The sequence below is a fragment of the Amblyomma mixtum genome, chromosome 9 (assembly GCF_055824585.1).
Source record: "Amblyomma mixtum isolate Tamu chromosome 9, ASM5582458v1, whole genome shotgun sequence".
In the NCBI taxonomy this organism is placed as follows: domain Eukaryota; kingdom Metazoa; phylum Arthropoda; class Arachnida; order Ixodida; family Ixodidae; genus Amblyomma; species Amblyomma mixtum.
Genome location: NC_143020.1, coordinates 20,024,542 through 20,051,195, shown reverse-complemented (window position 1 = coordinate 20,051,195; position 26,654 = coordinate 20,024,542). Strand labels below are relative to the sequence as shown.

Genomic DNA, 26,654 nt, shown 5'->3' with positions numbered 1-26,654 from the left:
CTCGCAACCTTTGAGCCCTGGTGATGTCTAATCACAAGTGTCAAAAAAGTCTGGCAGCGGAGCCCCTACGCATTCAATATTATTTAGGATGCGAATATGAGCTTGGACAGGTGCTTCAAAAAACATTTACGAATCTGAGCGGGAGATAAAAAATGGTTAGCGAGACAAATTTACAAATTTACGATACTTCCCCTGCTGAAAAAAAGTTCTACGATATATCATACAGATTGTATGATATGTCATACAGATTGTATGATATTCTATGATGAATGATCTATGAGGTTATTGCATCATAGAACTTTTTTTCAGCAGGGTCGCCTCCTTCATTGCATGTCTACCATGCTGCAGCTTCTTCTTTAGACCGCACAACACAATGTAAATTCATAAACAGCGATGTCGGTAGCAACAGCGATCCTTCAGGAACTATCGTATTAAAAATTAACAGTACTTTCATCAGTTACTCAGGCGCGAGCAGAATATTCGTGTTGCGGTGTCAACTGACAGCACCAAGGTCGAAAGGGTTAACTGTGACAATGCGTCGCCCATGATTGTATACAGGATGAGTGTTTTTCGCGAGGGGAATACAGAGCGAAGATTTTACCGGGAAGGTGAATGTGCAATCAACTTACGAGTTGCTGCCCGGGTATTGTGCCTGAGAACCCTTGGCATTGGCCCAATAAGTGTGTTTCGATTAGCTCTTGACATTTTGCCTCCGCTGAAACATCTCAACGGCTTCCGGGGTATGATCCCGCTTCCCCAGGCTTTTCCGCCGAATGTTATATTCAGTGAGCCGCGGGAGCTAGTGTCGCTGAGGAGCTAGTGATCGTTAGTGCGCTTCAGTTAGCGAGAGAGACCTTATAAATGCAGCGAGCGACGTTGACGCGTTGGTTGGTACGAAAAGAGACCCGGGGGAAATCAGCAGCTATTAAAGATGAATTTTGTGACCGGCGCAAACATGAAAAGGAGCTGGCTTCAGCATGTGCTGCAAGAGCACCTGGATTTCTCTTCGGTTAGAGGGCGCTGCCGCTCCGTCGATTCGAAGACACAGCATCTGCAAGAAATGTCCTCCGGGCCCGGCAGCTGACAGCGATCGCGATCTGCAACGCTCAGCAACGTCACCTCTTTTTTTTCTGAAACCGGCGCTGATGAGGCAGGTTGCCAAGCATCAGAAGCGCCGAATAGCCAGTGCACAGCTGCTTGATACACAAAGCTATAAAAGTTGCTGGTCAGGACAGCTCCAAGACTCAAATACAGCCTCCAGCATGCATAAGGTTCCCTAGAGAGTGCTAAACCTTTTCTGCAATGCATTTGAAACCAACTTCCACTATCTATGACGAGATCAACAGTAATATTTTGTGTGGTAATTATTTTTTTTTCAGGCGACTCAAAATATTATTTTATGTGTTTCTTGCAAAATACCTCCTAAATTAAAACGAGTGAAGCTGTTAGAACCTTACCTCTCAACACTGCTAAGAAAACCAATGCATCATGCTACCATACGCTACCATCTCGCAGCTGGAAGCTGCGCCACCCGCCGAACTTCCGCCCGCGTCGACAGCAGGCGGAGAGGCCGAACTGGCGGCGCGGAACCGCGCCGACATTTCAGTGGGGAAAAGCGACGTGATTAGAAAGGCGCGAGAACGCAGAAATTGAAATTTTAACTGCATATCACTCAGATTGCACAAAACGATTTAAAAAAAAAACATTTTGGAGGATGCTAGTCGGCAGGCGTCCCTCAACATCCCAGGCACACGGAAAAGTTATCGAGAGCTCGATTTATGTCCATCAAAAAAGTCCATCAACAAAGAGTTCAATTACGCTCTTTGAGGCATATACAGGTAGATAAGTGCCCGGGCATAGTAAACGCCTGAATTACGTGAAGTAGTCCACAATGTAATCCTAAAGGCAATGCCAGGAACAGAAGAAAAGGAACTGAAAGACGAAAGACAGTGAGCAAAGAGTGCTGTGTGTATTCCGAGTTAGTGTGGAAAACGACGCGTGAGCTCAAGCGATGTGTCAGATCATTGACAGCGCGTGTAATGCAGGTGGTCACACCGGTGCTATGGCGGCAGTAGAATTCCTTTCCTTGGCGATAACTAACACGAATGGAAGGAAAAGGGCGAGGTAATCAGGAACACGACCACGTATGTGGCTGCCAAGGAGCTCCGTGCCGTAGTAGCCGAATAACTGTTTCGATGTTTACACATTGGCAAAACGAAGATAGAGCTAGACGTGAGCGGAGATCCAGGGGAACGAAACATACTCTGCCTCTGGTAGGGCGGTGGTAGGGTCCAACATTTTCTGTAACAAAATCATTCGACCATTATTGAGTTTACTTCATTTCTACACACTCGTGTTGTCGTAATGTCGTGATTAGTTTTGAACGTTAATACTTGCGGCAAACGCATGCGGTGAGTTTATTAATTATGCACATGAACGCTCGGAACGAAAGAGTTGTCTGTTCAGCGCCTATCAAAGACATATTTCTCTTTAGCAGGGTGACGCATGCTTTCATGGTGGATGCATGATGAAAATTGATGGTGCACGCATTTCAATTTCACTGGGGTGGCGAATCAAACTTAGCTGTAGATAGGGAGATATCTGGCGATTCTACTAGTTGCAAGGCTAGTGCCAAACGCTATAAAGGTGCTAATGCATTCTTAGCACGTTTGATGGATTATCGTTTAATAAGATACCCAAAATTCAACCCGAGGTATGTGGCATTTAACAAGCACGCTTTTTGCTAAAGTACGGTGTTGTCTCCTTGATTGTACCGCCGAGGTGTTGCATGGGGTGTTTTCTTCTTGCACGAGCAGTTAAATTGGCCATGCGGACTGACATGTCAGGGCATATCTTTAGCAGCAAATGCAATATTTAATTAGTAATGGCGGCTAGTTCCTGGGTATGCAATGCAAATGGTGAGCACATATCAAAGCATTTCTTTCATAATCATGCTGATCTTTGCGGAGCCGAAGTAATGGAGAAAAATATATCGTCTACCAGAGCCCGCACCGCTAACATAAATTCACCAGCCAGCGATCTGCAACCAACATGGCTCGTGAAGTTCATAGTACTTGGTTTCATGAGATGACATGTTTACTGCGCGGAGCCCTTTTGTTCGCTAGCGTATATGTTTCACGCTCTTGGAAACAAAGATGCGATTGATCACATGCACGTTTTTTTTTTGTCCCTTTCTTCGTGTTTCGTCCACAGTTACTGTCAAGGAGCATAATTTAGCATTCTTCTGCAGTTTTGATGCATCTTTTATTCACGTCTTCGGCAAAGCGCTATTGCGACCTTCCTTTTTTCTCGCAACCGTAAGGGCCTACGGGAAAAATAAGCGTGGCGTGCCATTTATTTGATGCATTTAAATGTGAACTGAAATGCCGGTGATTACATGCTGATCTGTAAACGTTTAACAGGAATATTTAGTGATGCACTTAAGCAGTGATCCCTTTGGCTCTAAGCCTCCCTTTGGCTCTAAGCCGTCGCGGTGGCTCAGTGGTTAAGGTGCTCGGCTGCTGACCCGAAAGACGCGGGTTCGAACCCGGCCGCGGCGGTTGAATTTCAATGGAGGCGAAATTCTAGAGGCCCGTTTACTGTGCGATGTCAGTGCACGTTAAAGAGCCCCAGGTGGTCGAAATTTCCGGAGCCCTCCACTACGGCGTCTCTCATAGCCTTAGTCGCTTTGGGAAGTTAAACCCTATAACCAACCAACCAACCAACCAACCTTTGGCTCTAATTGCGACACTGTTCAAAATGTGCTAGCGGCTTAACTTTTTCCGATAACCTTGACGGAAATTATACATGTAACAGATATGCGCCTTTTACCAGAGTATAAATTATAGGAGCTTGCTTCACGTTTGTGTTAAATGAGCACAATGCCATCAAACGTCACTCATACTAACAGCTTCTGCCCCAGCACAGCTAACCCACGTTGTTCTCTTCTTCAGATCACGGACTGCTATCGTCATTCGTTTCAGACGAAACGCATACTCTTCTTCCACCAGGCTCTCATCGCCTTCTTTTCAGCTAAAATTGGATCTCCGTAAGGTTCTATTAAGGTTTCCAGCAGAAATTTGTTTTCACAGACTGGCGCGAAATTCCTTTCGTGTACAAGTAACAGTAGCCACCCAACTTCGCATTCATTAGTCATTTTTACAGCTAGGACGGCGCTCGAATACATCTTTAATCAAGGCGAGAAACTTTATAGATGTGGGAGTGCCTCTTGGCGTTATGAGAGCTGCGCTGCTGCGATTTATACGATCAAGGGTTAAGGGAGACGGGCATGAACAATGAATTCATTCGTGTTCGTGTACACTCAAGCCACAGAGATCACGTGCAATGCATTTCTATGGACTTCAGATTAAGGATGTATAATATTCGTCTTGAATCCTCTTTGTAATTATTAAAAACAGATCAGGCACAGCAACGGCACAAACAAAACAACGCAACATTAACAACTTCTTTTTTGAGGGGTATTAGTTTTTACGAACCAAAGTAAAACCTTCAATTTTGTTTCCCAAAACTTGCCCCATTTACATCTTTGCTCTATAAATGTTTGATGTTTCATAAGGAGTGTTTACATGCAATTATGGCAGCATAATTTAATGTTTATATGTGCTCTCATTGGCCATTTAATCTTTCTGTCCATGAAGCTTTTAAAGAACCTTTTAAATGTCAGCCAACGCATTAATATTTTATAAAACCTTTTTCGAGCACCATTTCATACCCTTTAAGAGCATTACAGCAGTAAAAACAATATGTTGCAATGATGACTCCTAAAAAGCCGAAAAAAATGTGATCAGTTTTTTTTTTTTGCTTTCTCTCAAGCTTTCCGTGACGCCGCCAACTGGGATATTACGCATGCACTGTAAGGTACAGTCAGGCCGGAATGAAACGCGAACACGCATATGTCATACATTTCTGCTTTGCAGCGAGATATTCTATTACAACCTATTTTCGATTATGCATTTCGGTAGGCCCTTTGCCCAGACACATGAATCAGGCTAGTTGTACACCTCAGCTGAAAGTAGGCAGCTAAAATATTTCGTTTTCTTGACATGCTCTGTTCGCGTTTCATTCCGGCCTGACTGTACTTGGGTAAGATTTATATCCCGCACTGCAAGCCGAGGCACAGTCTCCTGCTATCGCTACTCTGATAGCCTCTGCTGGCTTTAAAGGACCACCTGCACGGGCTCCCCGCTATCAGTTTGTAACCTGCTTGCTTCCTACCAAGTAGCAGCAATAAACGTTCCTTGGATGCTAAGTCTACGCCGCCCAGTTCTTGGAAGCCAGACATCGCAGTTTAGTCTCTGTGTACTGAAATCTGCTTCCTTCAAGGCAATCCCAAAAATAAAATAGCGACCACCTATAAAAAGGCACTGCCCTGATATTTGCTGCACATATCATTATTTTTTGATTTGGTCACATTAGACAGTCAATGGAATGGGGAACGTTGGTATGGAGAGCGGCAACTAATACAAACTTAAACAAATTAGAAAAATAATAGGTAATGTGAATAATAGCTAAAGTAATCTACGATTCTCACATACAAAGAATTTTAAAAAATTTGAAGTTATCAAGGTACCGCAATATTATATTTACCAGCTTACTGCATCATACTACGCACCTGTAAAGAACAGCTATCGTTTCTATGACAACACCTAGCTATTCAAGAAAGCAGTTCTCCCATAGAACAGACGTCATCCAGATTTGTATTTGATATCAACCCAGCACACGATGCCTTTCAAGCATTAACATATTGTCATGGCTTGACGTAGAGACCGGCGGTGAGAACAGGTGAAAACAGGGGCACAGAAAAACATTCAGGTCCGCCAGCAGCAACGTCGTCGTCGGCGCGCGGCGATCGCTCTTCGACTTTTTTTTTTCACTCGCTACACTACCTCCCCCTATAAGGAAGCATCGTCCCGATGCTAACAAGATAGCAAAAACACACGGCAGAAGACCACACACGTGAACAGCATGTCCTGCTTGCCGATGTAAAAGGGAGTGAGAAAATCAGTTCGGGGGCAGACGATCATCGCGCGTAATGCGGCGTAAGTCGTACTACGTGCACAATTTCAGGCCGGGGTGAACGACGTGATGACGGTCGCGTTCCTTCCGGCAGCACCTCGTAGTTAAGTTCACCGATGCGACGAAGAACTGTATACGGGCCGAAGTAGCGCTTCATTAGTTTGTCGGAGAGACCTCGACGGCGTACCGGCGTCCGGACCCAGACCTTGTATCCACGGTAAAAACGGACGTCGCGTCAACGGAGATTGTACCGACGAGCGTCGGCATGCTGTTGGTGTTGCATGCGGTGTCCAGCCACTTGCCGAGCTTCTTCCACGCGCTCACAGACTACACGGGCATCACTGGCTACGTCGACAGGCGGCTCGTGCGGTAACATAGCGTCAAGCATCGTGAAAACCTGTCTTCCACGGGCCAGCTGGAAAACGGGACATACTGTCGTCTCCTGCACAGCAGTATTATATGCCAATATAACGTAGGGCAGCACCTCGTCCCAACTGCGGTGGGCGATGTCCACGTACATGGCGATCATGTCGGGCATTGTCTTGTTCAGCCTCCCCGTCAGCCTATTTGTTTGCGGATGGTGCGCAGTAGTTCGGCGGTGGCTGGTGCAGCTGAGACGGAGGATCGCCTGTGTGAGCTGCACGAGAAACGCGGCCCCCTGCTCTGCGATCAAAACGGCAGGGGCACCGTTGCGGAGCACAATGCTCTTAATAAAAAATTGGGCGATCTCAATAGCTGTCACCTACAGAAGTGCTCGGGACCCCGTGCATCGCGTAAGGTAGTCCATCACTATGATGTTGTGCCTGTTGTCCGACTGCGACGTTGGAAATGGACCAATAAAATCTATTCTGACTGTGCGGAACAGGAAAGGGGGGAGTTCGAGTGGCTGGAGAAGACCAGCTGGTCGCGTGGGCGGTGTTTTTCGCCTTTGGCACACTGGACAAGTTCTTATGTATTGAAGGACGTACTTAGGAAATGTCAGCCACTAGTATCTTTCTCGAATACGTGAAAGTGTCCGGCTGTAGCTGCATGATCGTCATGACAAGCTCCGGCGACCTCGGCGCGCAGGTCTTCTGGCACAACAAAGTGTCACGGCCTCGGGCTGCTGTCGAAGTGCTGCTTGTACAAGACACCATGCATAATCCTGAACACCGGCACAATGCACAGGAATTTGCGAGGTACCGCCGCTTCGTGGTCTTCCAAGTGCGCCATCATTGACTAATCTGATACATTGCGTTGCCCGGCAGCCAAATCTTCCATGTCCAATGGTCCAAGGATGCCGTCCTCGTCGTCATTTTCGCCTCCCCATGGCGGTTCCACGGGGGCTCGAGACAAGCATTCAGCATCATGATTTTTGTGGGCGGATTTGTAGATGATGGTGACGTAATACCCCTGTAGCTGCTGTAGCCTGCTGGATCCTTAACATTGGCAAGCCAGCACAGCGAATGGTGATCGGTGACGGCACGAAAAGGGCGGCCGGACAGAGAAGGCCGGAATTTGGTGATGGCCCAGATGACAATGAGGCACTCTTTTTCATTTGTCGAGTTATTGCCCTCCCCCTGCGGAAGAGCTCGGCTGGAATACGCAATTACCCTCTCAGCGCCGTCCTGAAATTGCACAAGCACTGGTCCTAGTCCTTTGTTGCTGGCGTCCGTGTGGAGTTCAGTGTCGGCGTCTTGATATCTTCTTAAAATATGATATGGTAAATGATAGATGATATGCAAGACAGCTTCAATACTCAATTGGCTAGGCTTGATGCCGCAGGCTTTCCTGGGTCGGTTGTTTTGGTGGTGGCAGAAGAGCTCCTGAAGAAGATGAAGCCCAGAGGGCACGGGCCCAGCCCGTGCCCTTCTTGTGGTAGACGCCCCCGGTGTTCCTCTCCCGTGTGCTTTCCTTTTGCCTTTACTACGTACAGGTGAATACCAACCTTTACCACCCGATTCTTGGCCGATCCCCCAGAGTGGGCATGTGCCATTCTGTCGTAGGCTACAACAACAACAACAACAACCCCTCCGCAGGATAAATACGGCCTGAAGTGATTCCTTACATGCACAAGGTCTCCCATGGCCTCAAGAAGGTGGCAAACCGGCACAAGGTGCCATTTTCCTTTTCAGCATCACCAGTGACAACAGAAAGCCTGGATGCAAAAAAAGGCATGGTGACCGCTTTGTGGATTGCGCCACTGGCGTTGTGTACCTAATTACTTTGACATGTGGCAGATGGTACATCGTACAGACAAAACGTTGCATCGATGACCGGCTCAGGGATCACGTAAAAGATCTAGAGAAAAGGGAAGGGGCCAGCCTTGTTGACAATTGCAGTACTTAAAAGGACTATACTCCGAGGTTTTCGAGCTTGAAGATTCTTAGCAGGAGCAAACTGCAAACCACACGTGAAACGTTAGAGGCGTATTATATCAAGAAAGCTGGTTCTAAATGCGCTAGTGACACGTCAGTTGTAATGGCTAAAGTTGAAATGTTTAGCCGTTATTTTTCATCTGTGTTTTTGCCACCAAGTTCACGTTCTGTCTGTTTTGCATTACCTATTGAAATAGATTGCTTGCCGGAAGTTAATTTTTGTGTTGACGGTGTGCGAAAGTTATTGAAGGATTTGAACCAGGCTCAGGCTTATGGCCCTGATGACATTCCTGCAGCAATTTTAAGGAATTGTGCAATACATTATGTCTGTATTTAACCCGGCTGTTCCAGAAGTCCCTTAATGAAACCGACTTGCCTGCTGATTCGAAGGTAGCGCGTGTCGTGTCCATACATAAGAGTGGTATACGAAATTGCGTTCAGAACTACAGACCCGTTTCTTTAACCAGCATAACCTGTAAAATTATGGAGCAAGTAATATATAGTTGCGTTATGGCAGTCTCCTATGCACTAGTCAACATGGTTTCAGGCGTGGATTTTCCTGCAGTACGCAGTTGGTAGAGTTTGTTCATGATTTAGCATCGGCAATAGACAAGCAACAAGTTGGGACTGCGTTTTCTTGGATTTCCGTAAAGCATTTGATGCTGTCGCGCACATTCTTCTTCTATCCAAATTGAAAGCGTATAACTAGGATTGTAAAGTATACATATATATAATTGCGTGGATTGCAGAATATCTGTCGTTACGAAAACAGGCTGTTGTTTGGAACGGTACTTCTTCACAGTATGCACAAGTTACGTCGGGAGTTCGCCAAGGCTCAGTATTGGGACCACTTTTGTTTTTGCTGTATATTAATGATATTTCAATTGGCATACAGTCTTCATTCAGGATGTTTGCCGATGATTGTGTTGTTTACAGAGTAGTAAATTCCACTTCTGATTCGCAAATCCTGCAAACTGATTTAGATACCGTAGCAGACTGGTGTGTGCGTTTGGATATGTCCTTAGATATAAACAAAACTGTTCACGTCACCTTCTCAAGAAAACGTGCTAATCATCCGTATAGGTATAAAATTCATGACTTTACTATAAACATAAGCAAGTCATTTAAATATCTAGGCGTCTTTTTTACATCCGACTTACAATGGAATAAGCACATTAATTATATTGCGAATAAGGCAGCATCACGTTTCGGTTTCCTACGCGGGAATTTTAGCCATTTACCAAGTAACTTAAAAACACAGCTGTATTTCAGTCATGTACTCTCCATACTTGAATATGGATGTGTTTGCTGGGACCCACACACATATTAGTGTGTAGGCAAATTAGGGAAAATTCAGAATAGGGCTGTTAGATTTGTTCTTGGTAGTTTGTATGACGGAAAGCAAACGAAAACTTAACTGGCAAGAGTTCAAAGGCCGTAGAAGGTACATCAGAATGAAATTTTTCCATCAGATTTATTATTCGAAAACTGGTATAAACCGCGAACAATATATCCAGGCACCTCATTACATCTCAAAGCGACTGAACCACTGCTTGAAGGTCAGGGAATTTTCTTGCAAGAGTGACGTCTTGTGTTATTCTTTTTTTGTTAGAACTGTTCGGGACTGGAAGAGTTTGCCATCGAGCATTGTATGCATCACATCTAATGGTGCATTTTTCCATGCACTACAATAATTCTTTTATACCTATAATGAAGTCCGTACTCCTCTGCTGTAATGCCCTGCGGGGCGATGCAGGTAACTAATAAATAAATAAATAAATAAGTAAATAAATAAATAAATAAATAAATAAGTATCGCGCAGAAAAGATAATTCTTTCAAGGTTTCTGAGATAGACGTGTAATGGTTTTCTCCCTTTTTATTCCTTGCCTCCCCCTGTACGGAGTGCGCCTGCGTTGGTCTGAGGGTATTTAAGCTCTGTAGGTGTCTATAAATACAGAGTTGTCCGTCATCACTGTGTTCGTCTTCCTTTCTGTCCTTCTTCTCTTTTTCTTTGGCCTTGTGCCTTTGCGGTGTTCACAATGAGCTTAATTAGCGTGTATAAAGCACACGAAAATATTAAATATTACACGTAAGTTTGCAATAAACAAGAAAGATATTCCCCCATTGGTTTGGTTTGGTTTATGGGGTTTAACGTCCCAAAGCGACTCAGGCTATGAGAGACGCCGTAGTGGAGGGCTCCGGAAATTTCGACCACCTGAGGTTCTTTAACGTGCACTGACATCGCACAGTACACGGGCCTCGAATTTCTCCTCATTGACTTGATACAAAATAACAAAGTAAAATCCTAACAAATGGTTAGCACAGAGACTGCGTGGTTCTTAGTTTATTCGGTTCAACTATTCTAGGCGGCAACAGCGGATACTTTAAAGAGTTCTTACATGAGGGGAAATGAGTTATTAGATTGTGTCTTGGCCGAGTAGTTTATCTGGAAGAAAATGATGTGGTTCCTGTTATGTGAGTCTTGTGACGCTTCTAATGACTACTATAGGAGCTTACGGTGGCATCAACAAGTTCTTTGTTCCAGGGAAGAAAGGTGACCCCATTTAAAAGATCTCTAACGTAAGCGCTCAGAAATGTGCTATAATTAAAGTTCGTAGCTCTCCTTTGCACCTTTTTCTACTGCTACAGTGTTTCTCAAGACTATGAACCAACGAGCCCACAAAGCCACACTACTGATCTAGTTTTGTGATGTCAGTTTCCGGTAAAGGGCCTGCAATCATTACTGCGTAGTGTAAAATAGGCAACACAACTGATTTCCAAGCCTGGAGCCGTACAGAAAGAAAAAAACTTCACCGCTTTCCTAAGAAAAAAAAAAGATCTGTTCGCGTTCCTACTTACCCAGTTAATATGAATAGCCCAGTTAAGCTGGTTTGAGATCCACACCTCTAACTGCTTTGAGCAACTAACTTCTGCGAGGAAAGTATTATTACTACTTTTTAAGTCCAAATAGAAACGTTCTTCTTCTGTGTTGTTCTCACTAAAAAAAAAAGGTTTTCAGCAGTAATGACACTGGCTACTCATCACAATAAGAACAAAATTTTCAAGTGGGCTGTTAAAGAACAAATAGTCCTATTTGTGTTTGTTTCCGGACTGCAAAAAGTGAGCTGCAGTAAAGTTTCATGTTAGCTGCAATTTCTTGAAGAATATCGTTAATATAAATAGCGTACGGCGGAGTTTAACACACTGGTAGCAGTCAAAAACGCAGCAGTGTTCACCTGGTTTCGCAGCTCGCAGTCTGCCGGTCGGCAGCGCTTCTCTTCTTCGACGTCTAACCGTCCCGCACAACTTCTACACTAAAATCTGGCCACCGCAGGAAAGGGGAAGACATCCTGGCGACTCAAGGCGACGAAATAATAGCGGGGCTATAGTATGGCTTAACCTGCCGACGTGGACGATCTGACAGCCACAGCGGCAAAAGTAGCTTGAGTGGGAAAGAGGTTCAGCGACTTAGTTGACAGTGGAAGTCTTTTGGATTACGCGATAGTTACCGTGATACCTGGAAACCAGCTTGCTCGACAGGACCGCTGGCGTCGAAGGGATCCTAAGCCAGACGCTATGATGGGGAATAATGGTGTGGGCGGAGTGACTGCTGGTGTGGGCGGAGTGACGCGGAGTGACGCCATTTCTTATTGACACTGATCTTCCTATGTCAACGAACGGGTCAGCTGGCGGCACTCGTCAGCGTGCCCGGCAGCTTCCGAAACCTAGGTGTACTCAAAGATGTCCGGTCGGTAGGGCAGGATGGTGTCTAGCGGACACGAAGGCTGACAACCATACAGGAGAAAGAATGGAGCGAAACCGCTGGTTGCTTTCATATCAGCATATCACTCAGTATGACTAAAGCGTTCTGTAAGCCCACTAGTTTTCTTGTGGGCGGTAAGCGCTAGTGGTGCGGTAGACTGTGTGGAATTCATGCAGGAGCGCTTCAACAACTTCAGATAACAGGGATGTCCTCTGTGCTGAGAAGTTCACAAGGGGTGCCGTGCCTCAAAATGAAGTGGCAAATAGGAAAGGAGGCGATGTCGGTGGAGGTGGTGGCCGGTAGTGCCGCAGTTTCCGCGCCGCGTAGCGCGTGGAGTGATCGACGACGGCCATGATGAGCGATTCTCTGCTGGTGTGTGCGGGAGAGGCGCATAGAGATCAATATGGACACAAGGCCCTCTCTATGCGGCCCAATAATTGCTGTCCTGCCAACCTGCGCATATATAGCTGCGGTGAGGTTTCGCAGTTACACATTATTTCAGAAATTTTACCTCCGCTAAATTTTTACCTTCACAGATCTGTTCTGGCGGTTTCTCCAGTGTGCCCATTTTGTGCCGAGCCTGAGACAGTGGGTCACTACCTGCTGTTCTGCCGCCGCTTCTCTTCTTTGAGGAGGCGCCTATTAGCAATTACGTTTCACCAGCTGCGCCTGCGTGTGTCCACTGCGGTTGTTCTTTCCTTTGGCGCTTCTTCGCTTCGACGAAGCAACAGCAGTGTGCGCTGTGCTGTTCAAAATTTTCTTCTAGAAACGCAGCGACTGTCATGCTAATTTTAATTTAATTTTATTTTCATTTTATTTTTTATATTATTTTTCTATTCATTTTTGTTTTTCTCATTTTCAAGAATTTATTTCATTTGGGTGGCATATATTCTGGCGTCCGCGGATAGGAAGTTTGGTGTTTTCTAAGCGCAGGGAACGAAGACAGAGTCGGAAGGAGTTTACAAAGAGGTGGTAAATGAGTGTTAGCAGCAGAGTGATATTGTGAAGTGCCACCCCGAAGCGGTTAGTGACGTTCACCGTGTAGAGGTATTCGTTGCCTTGTATATACAGTTCGGTCTCCAAATATGAGCTTAAAGGAGCTAAAAGAGCTAGTAGAGGCTGGCATCTAGATGGGGACGACCGGCGCCGAATTGCAAAAATGGGTGGACCAGGAGAGACAGAGCTTATAAAGAAAGAGAGAAAGAAAGACAGCGTGCTAGAGATGCCACTGAGAAAGCCAGGCAAAGGAAACGTGAAGAAGAAGAGAGAGAACAGAGAAAAAGAGAGGAAGAAGCCGGAAGAGCTTTTGAACTAGAGATGGCAATCATTCAGAGGAAGCTTGCTGAAATTCGGCGTTTGAAGAACATCAGGGAGCCAGTGGAGCTTAACCACGGAGAGGCCGGGTGGAAGACTAAGGAGTGATTTGTTGGGAACCACGGAAGTGGTGGTAGCTAGCTCCCGAGTCAAAGCCTCGTTGTGGAACAGGCAGTTCCTATACCTTTGATTACGGACAGTGAAGACCTGACCGGAGTGTGGCTTCTTCACGAAAGTGAAAGTTTAGCTACTACCGAGGCAGCAGCAACCCAGGAGAAGGCCAACCTGTCGCTGCAGTTAGAGGGCTCTTTAAGGTAGTCCCCTGAAGATCAGGAAGAAAGCTGGAGCTCCAGCTAAAAGAGAGAGAAGTGCTGGAGTGAATATTTCAGTAGTAACAGTGAGACAGAGCGGTCAAATGTCGAAGAGAACGAAAGCACCGACATAGCAATACCTGAGAAAAGCGCACTCAGTGAAAACCCAGGAACCATTCCGAGTGAACCCTCGAGCAGCGTAGAAGTCGACGAAATTTTGACCTCTGAGGAAGGAGTAGGTGCAGTAGAAGGAAAGCCTTTTTGCGAGTGCACTGCAAGTGACCAACTGGCAAGTTTAATGATGAATCAGAAGGAGAAGAATTCAAAAGGTTCTCTAATTAGTGACGAGCCGTGCTTCGAGCACTGTGCACGAAGCAAGGTCAGAAATAGGAAAAAAGAGAAACCATCCGAACAAGGAGAAAGCTCAGTCCTCGAAGAACAAAATGGAGCTGAACCAGTAGACTCATCGCGATCTCTCGCGATGAGTCTACTGGTTCTACAACTCGGATGACTACAACTCGGATGACTACAACTCGGATGACGCAATTGTCAGTCAACCGTGCTCGCGACAAAAATAGAGTTCGGAAGAAAGCAAAAAGAAAGTGAAGTGAATTGAGCACTGCCGATAAAGGTGAAATCGAACCGAACGAATCTCAGAGAAAGGTTAGGAAGTGAATGGAAAGAAACAGAACTAAGCTGAAGACAACAGTGTCAGATGCAAGTAGAGCTGCACGAGCATCGCAGAAAAGTGAGGAAGAAGGTGAGACGAACGAGCCCAGCGTTCAGTAAGGACACCGTCTGGAGACGAAAGCGCAAACAGAAGAGCGCGCACCGAAAAGAAAGAAAACACACGTTGCGGAGCCATCATATGCGAACTGGAGTTAAATTTGTTCGCAAAAGTCGCGCTCGCCGCAGGAAAGGAACAAGGGCACAAAGTCTGGGCACAGAATCTGACAGGAGTACGAGTAGGAAGCGGAGCCAAAACTGTGTTCGGAAGAGAAGCCTCAGCATAAGGCGGAAGAAGACTAGAGCACCTGACAGGAAGAAAACACAGAGTCCCGTAAGAAAGAGAACCAGGAGTACCCCCGAATTATCAAACCGGGCCGGTATGTTTAGTGTAAACTCAATAGGCCGAATGTGGAATTATAAGCAAAAGTAGGTATCAGACTTGTGTGCTGCCATTGTGTCACTGTACTGCCGAATTTCGGCGTGTTTTAAGTGCACTGCGAACAATGTGTTATGTGTGTGAACACATCATTGTATTGATGTACGTATGTTGGCATTCGCCATTGAGTTTGTGAGCGCATACATCATCATCATCTGACACACTGCTTTGATCACCTGCAATATCGGATGGTTAAGACAAGCTGAAAAACAGAACGGTGCAAAAACTAGAAGTTGGTTACCACTATATGTGGTGTACAGAAGTAAAGGAACCAGAGGAAGCGCGCGTCCTTATTGGAAAACGTACATGAAATAAATGGCGCCACGGCAGATGTGCATACCTTAGTAGTGCACTATTGGATGTAGCCAAGAGGTTCTGAGGAAAGCTCGATGTGTTCAGTCCTGAAGATGTCCTGCTCAGCACTGCTGGATCAACATTGCTCAAATGGGTTGATGATGTAGAAGCACTGTATATGCTGCAGAACTAAAAAAAATGAAGATGACAAATGACATCAGAAGGTTTGGTTTGGTTTTGGGGTTTAACGCCCAAAAACGACTCAGGCTATGAGAGACGCCATAGTGAAGGGCTCCGGAAATTTCGACCACCTGGTGTTCTTTAACCTGCACTGACACCGCACAGTTCACGGGCCTCTAGAATTTCTCCTCCAAAGAAATTAGACCACCGCGGCCGATATCAGAAGGAGAAACAGCCAAGAAATTTTTTTTTGCATGGTCAGCTCGGACTAGCATTAGTAAACAAGTGAAATTAAACCACAAGAACTTGACATATAGCGAAATACACTTAATTTTGCAGCAAAACTTGCGTGCTTACCTCATAACACTCTGACCGTTTCCCACATTTGATGCCTGCGAAGCACACAGGATGCCAGTCCGCCGTAACTTTTGAAGGCCGAAGGCTGCAGCTCTAGCGTCTAGACAGTCATTCAACCAGCCATTTCGCGCAAAGCGCTGAGGAGGGCCTGAACCGGATCACTGGACAGATTTCTCGTGAGGACATAAAGGAGCCCACTTTGCAACAAGTACTTAATACAAAGAACAGAAGGCTTGCCTGCGAGCAGAAGTGCCTCGTAAGCTTCTGCGCTGAAGAATTTTTTTCCACTTCATTTGCAGGCACAGTGGAGGCTCTAAAGGCACTGCTGGAATTCGTCCTCAAGCCAGTTCAAGCGTTCATCTGCCGCACAGAAAAAATGCATGTGGCATGTCTTGTTTAAGTGCAAGTGGGTTCTTTTGTTGGCAACATCATGCATAGCAAACTACTTGTGGATTGCCTTCATGAACTGCACAGTTGCATCAGCATTCTTGGGTGATAAGTTGGGAACACCATAAGAAAGGAAACTGCAACAACTACCTCATCCGAGAAAAGCTGCTCTGCCCTCCCAACATTCATTTTCTCGAAATTGCTCAGATCCACGTGCTTTTGATCTAGAAAACGAACAGGCTTCGCAACCTCATTCTTCTGGAGTTCATAGAGCTTCTTTATGAACAATCCGGTTATTGGCAGGCTTCTATATGTCACTTAACCTTCAAGAAACAGATGTCGCACATTTTTTATGATGTCACATTGGTCAAAGGACAAAAATAGTGACCAGCTTGGGTCACATGGGTGACTGACAGCAGGCCTCAGTGATCCATTTCCAAAATGGCGCATCAAAGTCACATTAATTTTGTGGCTGACTGTAACGATTCGTACAACATGAAGACCACACTTTTCGGCTTCTTCGATCACATGCTTTGTCAGTTTGTGCAGCATTTTACCACTTAGCCGGTTCGCGAAGAAGAAGCCGCATGGAATTCTGTAAGATGTTGACAGGCCTGCAGCCACAAAGCACAAAACCTTATTAGCAATAACAACATTGCTTGCATTTTCCTGGCTGATAGTGTCAGGCTTTGTTGCTTCATGACCAAAGAAACAGTCCATTTTGCGCTCGTATATATAGACGCTTTACAGCGCGGGAGCATGGGCGCCGCCATATTTGGTCACCTGACCATTCCGCCATCGCCGGCCTTCCGGCCTTCTCGTTTCGACGGTTGCCAGCGCGCTGGTGCCAGTGTTCAAAACGCTTCTCCGGCTCTAGTTGCGGATAACGAGCTGCCGGACGCCACACAAATTTCGTGTGAGTGCGTATATAACGTTTTGGTGCTGAAGAATGTTTGCTTCAACCACATAATTTACTCGCCTCCTTCAGAATGTCAGCATCGGCTCGAATGTGTTGACAAAGCGTGATCAGCTACCTGCGCGTTCATATTTATTCAGCCAATTCACCGTCTAATGCTATTTGTGCACTGCATAACTTGTTGCCAAACTGCACATTAAAAGCGGGAATATGTCTGAAAGCGCGCTTTTTGGAGCTCCATATTTTTGCCGAATGGAGGAATATGTGTTCACAGCTATTAAGTACGTTCACTACTCAGCACTGTGCACGCGACGTACGTCGAACGTGCGCATGCGTGTGATCGCCGGTCGATTGTCCAGATATTTCCTTTATCCTCTGTTAACATTCCGGCTTCCAAAGAAAGAGTATGGATGTTCTTCGAGGGCTCCTTCAGAAGCTAGGCGACGTTCGACCGCGCTTTCTTGCTAAGTGAAACTGAAAACTGCTCCGGAGTTCAGCCCCCGCCGATGCAGCCAGCCGGAATGATCGGAAATATACAAAGTCCTGTCAAGATAAATTTCACCGCTGTCCCATGCATTAGTGCACTTCTGTAGAGCTTTCCACTGGGGCGACAGAACTGCACGCCGAAGCGCCTCCTATGAGGACTTTTCCAAAAGCTCAGTTGCCGCTTCTACCGTTCTAGCGTTTAGTACGCACGACAGTTTGGTGAACACTGCGCCGACGCCAAGGAAGCACTTATTGCAAAGGTCTGAAAAAGCACCAATCATTCGATGCATTGGGCCTGCGTTTCACGAAGGTGAGAAAGGTGACAGGCATGTACTATCAGCAATGAATGAAACGAGAACAGGAAAACTGAGGTGACATCTGAAAGACACCGCAACATCAGCTCCTGGAGTGGAATTGCTAGCCAGGTTGATTAACACTTCTGGAGAAGAGTCTTCGCGCCTTCCAAGTCAAAAGAACCTGAGCAAGCATTGAGCGCCCCCGGGCTAAAATAATCTTATTTTGCGTTTCGTGGCTCAGCTACCTTGTTAGCGTTTCATTCCTTGCTGATAGTACGCTCGTTCTGCCATTCCCGCAGCTGCTGCTGGCGCTGAACTAAACTGGCGCGCGGCGTTTGTGATACGTTTATTGTTTCGTGGAACAATACATTAACGGTTGGTTGGTTTATGGGGTTTAACGTCCTAAAGCGACTAAGGCTATGAGAGACGCCGTAGTGGAGGGCTCCGGAAATTTCGACCACCTGGGGTTCTTTAACGTGCACTGACATCGCACATTACACGAACCTCTAGAATTTCTCCTCAACACATTAACGTTCTGTTCTGCTTGCAAGCAGCATGAACTCGCAAGACAGCTATTCCAAAAAAGGCGGCAATTGTGTCGCGGTCTCCTTTTTTAAAAAGCGCGTCTATTTTTCCGACACTAAAGAACAGGGATATTAGCTCTAGATATTAATTCAACGAACAGCTAAATTAATTCAACAATACGCATGACATCCGCGTAACAGCTGGCTTGTTTAAGAGTAACTTGACGTCCGTACACAAGCTGCACAGAAGCGTTTCGCACTGCGCGCCGATGCTGCTAACGCCGGCTTCGAAGGCCAGAAGTGGCGGACCTCCTAGTGGCGCCATCTGTCGTGGACAGAGCAAACTGCTCTCTGTAAACGGTCTATATATTGAGGTTATAGCCATTTTATCAATAATTATCTGAACACATCTTCGCTTGCTCTTTTAGCTGCTTGATTTCTTGCATGAGACCCTCTTTCATCAGCGGTGTGACTCCACTCTAATTGCTGGACTTCCCAACATACCGGAGCAAAGCATTTTTTGAGGGTAGCTTAAGAAGGCCTTGGGTTATGTATGTAACGGTAGGTCTTTGGCGATAGGTAGTATAGGACTCACAGTCCTTCACAAAGTTCGGTGACGAAGTAGGACGCTGCCTTGAAGCGTTTGCTAGCTGCTCAACTATAGTCTTCCAGGCAAAACTTAGCTGTGCCCACTTTTTGCAAGCATTTGCTCAATGCAGATTGCACTGTATTGGACTTAAAATCACTTAGTTTTTTTTAAGCTTTCATTTTCTGTGCGAAGTTGTCGAATTGATTTATTTTTCCTGAAAAGCGGCACCCTCAACCATTTTATTTCTCTTACATCTGAATGTTTACGGGGGACAATATCATCACTTGTTTGAGTGGTGCATTCAACTATTGAAGTAGCCGGGCGATGATTTTCAAATTCCCGAGGATCAGCCTGAAGAGCACAAATCAGTTTTTGGCTGTTTACAGTAGGTAAGAGTAGATGGCTGCTTTCTTCATGGCCCTCTGTTGTTTTCAATTTTTTCTTTCTAAAGCAGTTCATTCGACTCAAAGCATCATTTTTTGTGGGAACTGCGCAAGGTGGTTCTCCTGTCCCAACATTCGCCGTTTTTTTTTTTGCTATCTGTGGCTGCATATACCTTGGGTATAAAGAAAAAATACTCGGTACAGCCGTCCGCTTGAGACGCCGGATCATTGCAGATTCAGAACGGTAGTCATTGGTCAAGAAGTTCAACGAGCAGACGACACTCCTGGCGGACTTGTCATTCGGAGTAAAATCTTTCCTCACTATAGCTTTCAGCCATTTTGCCTCAGAGTTTCATCAACTGGGAATTCATGGAAGCTTAAGTCAAGCTTTTTTTTCTGTGCTGGATTTGCAGCATGAATCGCAGAAATGTGCCATGTTCCTGAAAATGCAAGAAATTATCCATGACTTCGAAGTCCCTGATTACCAAAATAATGTTTTGTCTGAATCTAAGCGATTCGAACAACGCGATAATACATAAACATGAGAGAAAGTAGCAGAGCCCCTTCTGCAATTCCAAAATCGAGAACAGTTATCACAGACTCTCGCCGGGCCTGTGAACATTATCTTGCCGGCGAAATATCCCCTCTTGCCTCCCAAATTCTAAGACGCGCTCCCGCCGATCCAACTCGCACAAAAGTGATCTGCGCTCCTGGCCACCAGGGTCTACGAGGCAATGAGGCCGCTGATGCGGCCGCCCGAGCGCTCACACACCGGGCTCCTCATCCTAGCTCTCCTGGCTCAGAAGCTCATAAACCGCTTCTGCGGTTCCGCGAAATCCTAATTCATTGTTGCGACAGCCACCGTCTCTACCCAGTACCTGCCAAGGGGCTGAGTAAGGCGGAGGAGCGAACTCTGCGGCGCCTGCAGACAGGAACTCTTCTCTGTCCTGCCATAGCAAAACACTTCGATCCGAACACAGATGGGCCTGCCCTCACTGTGGAGAGATCTGCGATATCTTTCACATGGTGTGGGCGTGTACTCAGAATCCTCACCTTCCCCCTTCCCCCACCCCCACCCGAGAGGCATGGGAGACTGCCCTCCTCAACTGCTCCACACTGGAGTCTCAAAGGGCTCTAGTAAAGCGGGCGCGAGACGGGGCCTAGTCGTGCGGTGTCCCGGACTAGGGATACCGACCATATAGCAGGGTTTTTTACCCTCAAACTCTCTTTGTAAATTAAAGTTTTTCACCACCACCACCTTCAGCAACAACACTTGAGGACTGGGAAGCCTAGTCCCAACACCAACTCAAGATCGCTTGCAGCTACAAAATGCAAAAAAAGACATGCGTGGAAGGGCCCCGAGTATATAATTTGTCCAGCACGAGGCTATAAAAATGCACCTCGAAAGGCAGAGCCAGCGGACGGTCAGAGGCCACGTTTAAAGGTGGGCTCGGAAAGAGTAATGTTTTATTGCGAAAGCAATACTAGTTGCACTTTCAGCCCGTCGCGTAGTGAGGCCGGTAGCTACCATATTAGCATATTGGATTGCATTGGATTGGATTGGATTGGATTGTATAAACGATGCATCACCACAAGTCTAACCCCAAGCACCACCACCAGCTACACTACCAGCTGAACCATGGCGTAGCTATGGATATTGCTTTCCCAATTACCGGGCTTATCCAAGCTAAGCCACAGCCAATTTTTTTTGTCAAGGGAAAAGAGAGATAACAAAAAGGAAGGCGAGCTAGGGGCAGCGTTTAGGTACAGCGGCAGCTCACTCGCCAGAATAGATATTTCAACACACGTGCAATGCGGCACATGAAGTCATGCATCAACGCAGCCTTAGCAGCGTCTCGATCGTATTATGCTACAAAAAAACAAACAACGTGCACTGCGTAAACCCGATTTAAGGATATACAGCGACGTACCTTGGTTTCCTTGTGGTTTCTTCTGGCGGCCAACACATTTTAGAGCGAAGCTGACGTCAGATTGTACACGTGCACCTTCTGATGTATGCCCTTCTCCAAGCCATGCCGCCAAGCCGTCGGCAGGAGTGGGAACTTCTCCCATTACGCCTTCACAACGGGGTGCGCGCTTATCATATTTAGGTAATCATATTTGGTTCGACATTCTCGTTAAATTATGCCGATGCTTAGCACTCGCTCGTCCTGTCGCCACCGTCATTAGTGCTCCATCGGAGAGAGAAAGTTTTGGTTAATATCAAGCACTAGGTGCACCTCTAGCATGCAGTTCCGATTGCAATGCGTGTTAATCCTTCCTGCCGGCCACAAAGCGCCCACAAAAATAAGGCTTTGTTGTCACCTGCGTAGCGGTGCGCCATTTGCATCAACAAATTATCCTTGTGAGTTTAACCGAGTCGCAGGGGCAACAGGAAACAAACTTTGCGATTCGACGCATATTTACGCGCATTTTAGTCTACATGGTGCATAAAAACGTTTTACGCTTAATTTATCAATGCTTGAATAAATACTAGCAGAGAAGGATGCTTTCACGAATTCTGCAGCCCGTAGTCGCGTCTATTTTATCGGAAGCTCTCGGCGCGTGTGACACTGTCGCATAGCCCTTAGGCCAAGTGCCATAGAATGTAATAAAATCGTGTATATCTTGGTGTGATTCAGGCAGCTACCAAAAGCAGAAAGATGCCACTGTCAGCCCTTTACCCCGCGATCTTTTTGACATGCGTGTGGAAATAGCAGCGTAAATTGGCAGTGGTCGTGCTTCCTTTCCTGTCCACCGAATGTGTTGAATGGGAACAAAAGCAAGCGCAGCGCATGGATGGTGGAGACGTGCTGGCCATCGAGGACACGCGCCTCGCCTGCACAACCTTCAGTCTGCAGCTGGCCGATCCACTTGCACATCGCTGCACCATCGAGTCAAACTAATAAATTTACCTTCTTATGCCAAAATTATTCCAGATGCTAGCGCACGTAAAAGTCGGCAACAAACGACACCCCAGCGGAGAAATCTGCTAAGTACACTTTCCAGTCGGCACCCTAACCTGGTCGACTACTGCCGTATATTATCTTAACGGTTAACAATGCTCGTCAGATAATCGCAGTAGAGTTTGGTAGAGAGAAAATATCTGTAGTGATGCACAGCACACACCTACATACGTTAGGTGATGGAGCGCTTCAATGACGGAAGCAAAGGACTCGTAGAGACGTCTGCTACGCGCGGCGCTGGCGTAAAGAGCAGTCCACCGCGCCGCGCTTGTCGGCAGATGGCGACTGGTGTCGAGAGTTGAAGCGCTATCGCGGCCTTCGTGCGAAGGTAAAATTATCTGGTCTTAATTTCTTATCCTCGCACACAGACTGCAGGCGCGCTGCTACTCTCGTCACCAGGCACCGCCTCTCGGCGTGGGCTGCGGAGGTGCCATCCAGGGGACTGTGCGTGCTAATTTCTGCGTGGCGTTTGATCGGGTCGTTAATGAGTGGTTCGAGTGAGTAGCAACGATGTACAGCCACTAATGGTCGTGGCGGCACTGCGCCGTCATTGGCTGCAAGAACAACCGACGTAAACGCAAGCATCTGATGCATGAAAACTGCTCCGAGCATCAGTGCAAGAGATGTGCGTGTATGTGCGGCGTGTACTTGTTGAAAAGATTTCTGGCTGTGCCTGAGCAGTGTGGGGACTGCAAATCGCTATTAACTACCCTTAACGGAAAGAACACCATGGCCAAGCAACTCTACATGCATAAGTGTACAGTGTATGTACTGTGTATGTAACTCTGCATGTATGAGTGTACTGCACGTACACTTGCTCATATACACAGTGCCGCTGATGCCGTTGCGTGTTTTTTTCTTTATTGCAAGTCACGTTTGGTTCAAGCGATATCACATGTACATTTGTAAATATGTGTTCATTCATTGTCAAATATGCATTCAATAAATGTCCTTCCTTCCTACCCGCTGATGCAGGTTCTAAGCTGTCCTTCAGAAAAGGGAATGCAGCACGTTCATCCGGAGAGTAAGCTCTAGCTCTCACCTACACTCAGTGCAGATATCTGAGAGGCCTATGCAGGTGGTACTGGACCCAAGTTTCCTCGGCAGCCAGCTGCCGCACTTTCGCTCGGTGCACATTGTGAAGAGCTCGATAGAGGCAGGGCAGTTTGAAAATCCTCCGTTAAGCCTCCGCGCTTAACAGGAGTTTTTCAGAAGGGAGAACTTCGAAGCAATCATCAGAGTCTACTTACTGTTTCGTCTTCGCTCAGTGAAACCAGTGAAACTGTTGACAACGAAATGAAAAGGTCTAGTTTATGCTCAGAATTAATGACCTTGCCTTCGGTGAGCACTGACACGGACGAGCAAGACGGAGGAATTGTAGCTGCTGAGCCGTATTTGGTGACCATTACTTCCCCTTCTAATTCAGACTGTGATGTAGCACCCGATTTTGCGTCGCAGATCTGCTCACGGAACCTTCACAGTGACCAAGCACTGCTAAAAGTGGTCTGTATCTGTCTTTTCGCCCTGTTCTGTGCTTAGCTGTTGTACTGAGTTGACCGGCATTGAAGGAGTCAGCGGCCCCGGATCTGAGTGCTGTGGGTTGAAATTTGGTGTGTGCATAAGAAGCTGCGTTTCAAGAATTAATACAATTGGCTCTTTATCCTTCTGCAGCCGGCACAGCAGCTTGTGCATCATCACCCTCAGGCAGGTCGGGTAACGTACGCGCGCCTGCAGTACGCGGCCGCGGATGCATTGGATGCTGTTTTCTGAGACCTAATTTCTCGGGCTCATGTCCATCAGGTCTTACAGGTGCTAAATCACCTGTAAGTTCGCGGCGTCGGACGTCTTGACGATTCTTCTTCTCTAGCACATGCCGTGGAATCTTCTGAATCAGCTGCTGCAGTCGATTTAGGATCTTGTAAATAAGCATCTTGGAATTCATAACCTACTTTATATGCATCTAGAGTAGGTGCACACTTGAACTCTGAAAGAATAATTGCTGTTGTCGTCCCGCAAAGGTCGTCCTTAAAACCAGTGTTTACGTTACCATGCGCCCTTGATTTCGTCCACTGCAGCATCTAGCTGTTCAGCGTCTCTATCAATGTCAGAAGCATTATCACGTTTTTGTGCGAAGATCTCAGATTCCAATTTATTGAAAATCTTCTCATCAGGGACTTCAAGTAGCGCACACAGGTTTGGAGTAGTAGCTGTTGGAGATCCCGGTGGGTTTGCTCCATGAGAATATGTATTGCACTGATTTTCATTAAGACCCTTTCTGGCTTGTTGAGTGTCAGTGACGTGGAAGACTTCGGACAGGGCTTCTGTGTCGGCAGTAGGGGCCGATACTAAAAGTTAAATAACTCGCGTTGCTCCTTGCAGATGTCATGCACGATAGAGGAGCTCAAGGTTGCAGTGCGCTTAATTTTTCTTTGAGCAAAAACTGAATGTTTTGCTATTCTGGCAGCATGAGACATATTTAATGTGGCTTACACAGCTCCGAATCCATTTATATGAAAAATATACCATAATTAAAGACCTCAGCGAGCGCACTCGCACCTGTACTCGGGGGCGACAGATGTCTAGGAGATCTTGCTTGACGCAGAAATGTCTCGTGTTCATCGTCATGAGCTGCCGCAGCCGCTGTAATAGTTTGTGAGATTCCTGAGAGACGTCAATGACTGCACGCGCATTTCTGCTAAGCGACAACTTCGACTAAGACTGATTGTTGTCTTTGTGTAAAAGTCATCCTGGACCATAGAGCTCAAGAGTGCGTCATGCTGGAGTTCGTTTTCCATATAAAATTGAGGTTCAGCAATCTTGTGAAACCCAGAAATATTTTAAGGGTGGTAAACAAAAGCTGCCATTCTATTTCAACAAATTGATTGTCATAGCTGCTGGTATCCGGCAAATATACTGATTCGTTTCTCGTCTCCCAGGTGACTTTTCTTCCAACTGGGTAGTGTAGCATGCCGCACACTTCCGATTGATATCAACGGCTACCTTCGTTACGGTCGTGCGAACGGCTGCGAAGAATGCCTTCCACAGGAGCACGCACTTTTGCACCTCTACCGTAAGTGCCGAGGTGGGACATCCCCAAGCTATGCTTGGCCTTTTGACGAACAGACCTGACAGCAGCATCGGAGTGTTTTGAGCGAGTTTGTTGCTCAAAGTGGCTGGAAATTTTTCACACAACAATTATGGGTAAGAAAAGAGACACACACAGGCGCAAAGACGAACACATGGAAAATAGCGCGATTTATTAGAAATGTAATTTATCACCGCTACGTATCGAGTGGGTTGGTTGCTCATAGCGCCTAAAAATTTCGCGCAGACAACAAACAAGGACAAGAACGGAGAGACACACAGGCGCTAAGATAAGCACACGAATTCATTATAAATGTAGTTCAGCATCGGTGGGTTTTCGCCGTGTTTGTCACTCCGATCATTAGAAATGTAGTTCAGCATCGCTGCGTTTTGGCCGCGTTTGTCACTCATAGTGGCTGGAAATGTTGCACACAAAACAAACATGGACTAGATAGAGGACACACAGGCGCAAGGATAGACACATGGAAAATAGCCCGATGCATTGGAAATGTAGTTGAGCGGCGGCTGGCCTGGAAAAGTTATGGCGTTCCAGTCAAATACCGTAACAGTGTCTGGGCTGTAATGCTGCACGCTAGGAATGGTGAATTGGGCATCTGTTGCGAGACTGCTGTCTTCAACAATGAAACAGTCTACATCGTCACTGCTATCAATTGTTATCGGGGATACATCTTCAACCTGGGGCGTCCGCGGTTCCTCACTGCAATCTCGAACGCCGAGTGCATCTTGTATGTCACAAGTGCCATTATTAGGCTCACCAGAAACTTCGTACTCAGTATCCTAGTGAGAGCGCTCATTTACCTCCTCTTGGCACTGGCTGCTGCCTGCACGGGTCACACCATTTCCGTCGCGTGAAGGCCCAACTGAACGATCTGATATTCTCATAGAAACCATATGGCTGCTCCTCTCAGGATCACTCCTGAATTCCAAACAGTCTGGCCAAAACAGGCTTCGATCCTTCCAGTTGCCGAAATGAGAAACAACGCAACCGGGCTCCTGCAGGCTTTGCGGCGCGCTCTTTTCAAAGTAAGGGCCATAAAAAGAACTGCTGTCACAGGATGAATTCTCTTCGGGGTTGTATATAATCTGCTGCGCACTTCGCGCTGGAGATGTCGAGGTAGTCCTTCTTGCAGAAAATTCAATAATTATAGAAAGAAATGACTTGTCGCCACTTTCTACTGCCGCCTCAGGCTCGTCGCTAATGCTAGACTGAGCCTTTCCACTGGC

At 46.5% G+C, this 26,654-nt stretch overlaps 2 pseudogenes; one reads left to right on the top strand and one right to left on the bottom strand.

Annotated features, from left to right (window-relative positions):
• The window catches only part of LOC149328447 (uncharacterized), a 478,240-nt pseudogene that overhangs the window by 265,806 nt on the left and 185,780 nt on the right, over positions 1–26,654 (top strand).
• LOC149328449 (uncharacterized) lies at positions 14,808–26,173 on the bottom strand (annotated as a pseudogene).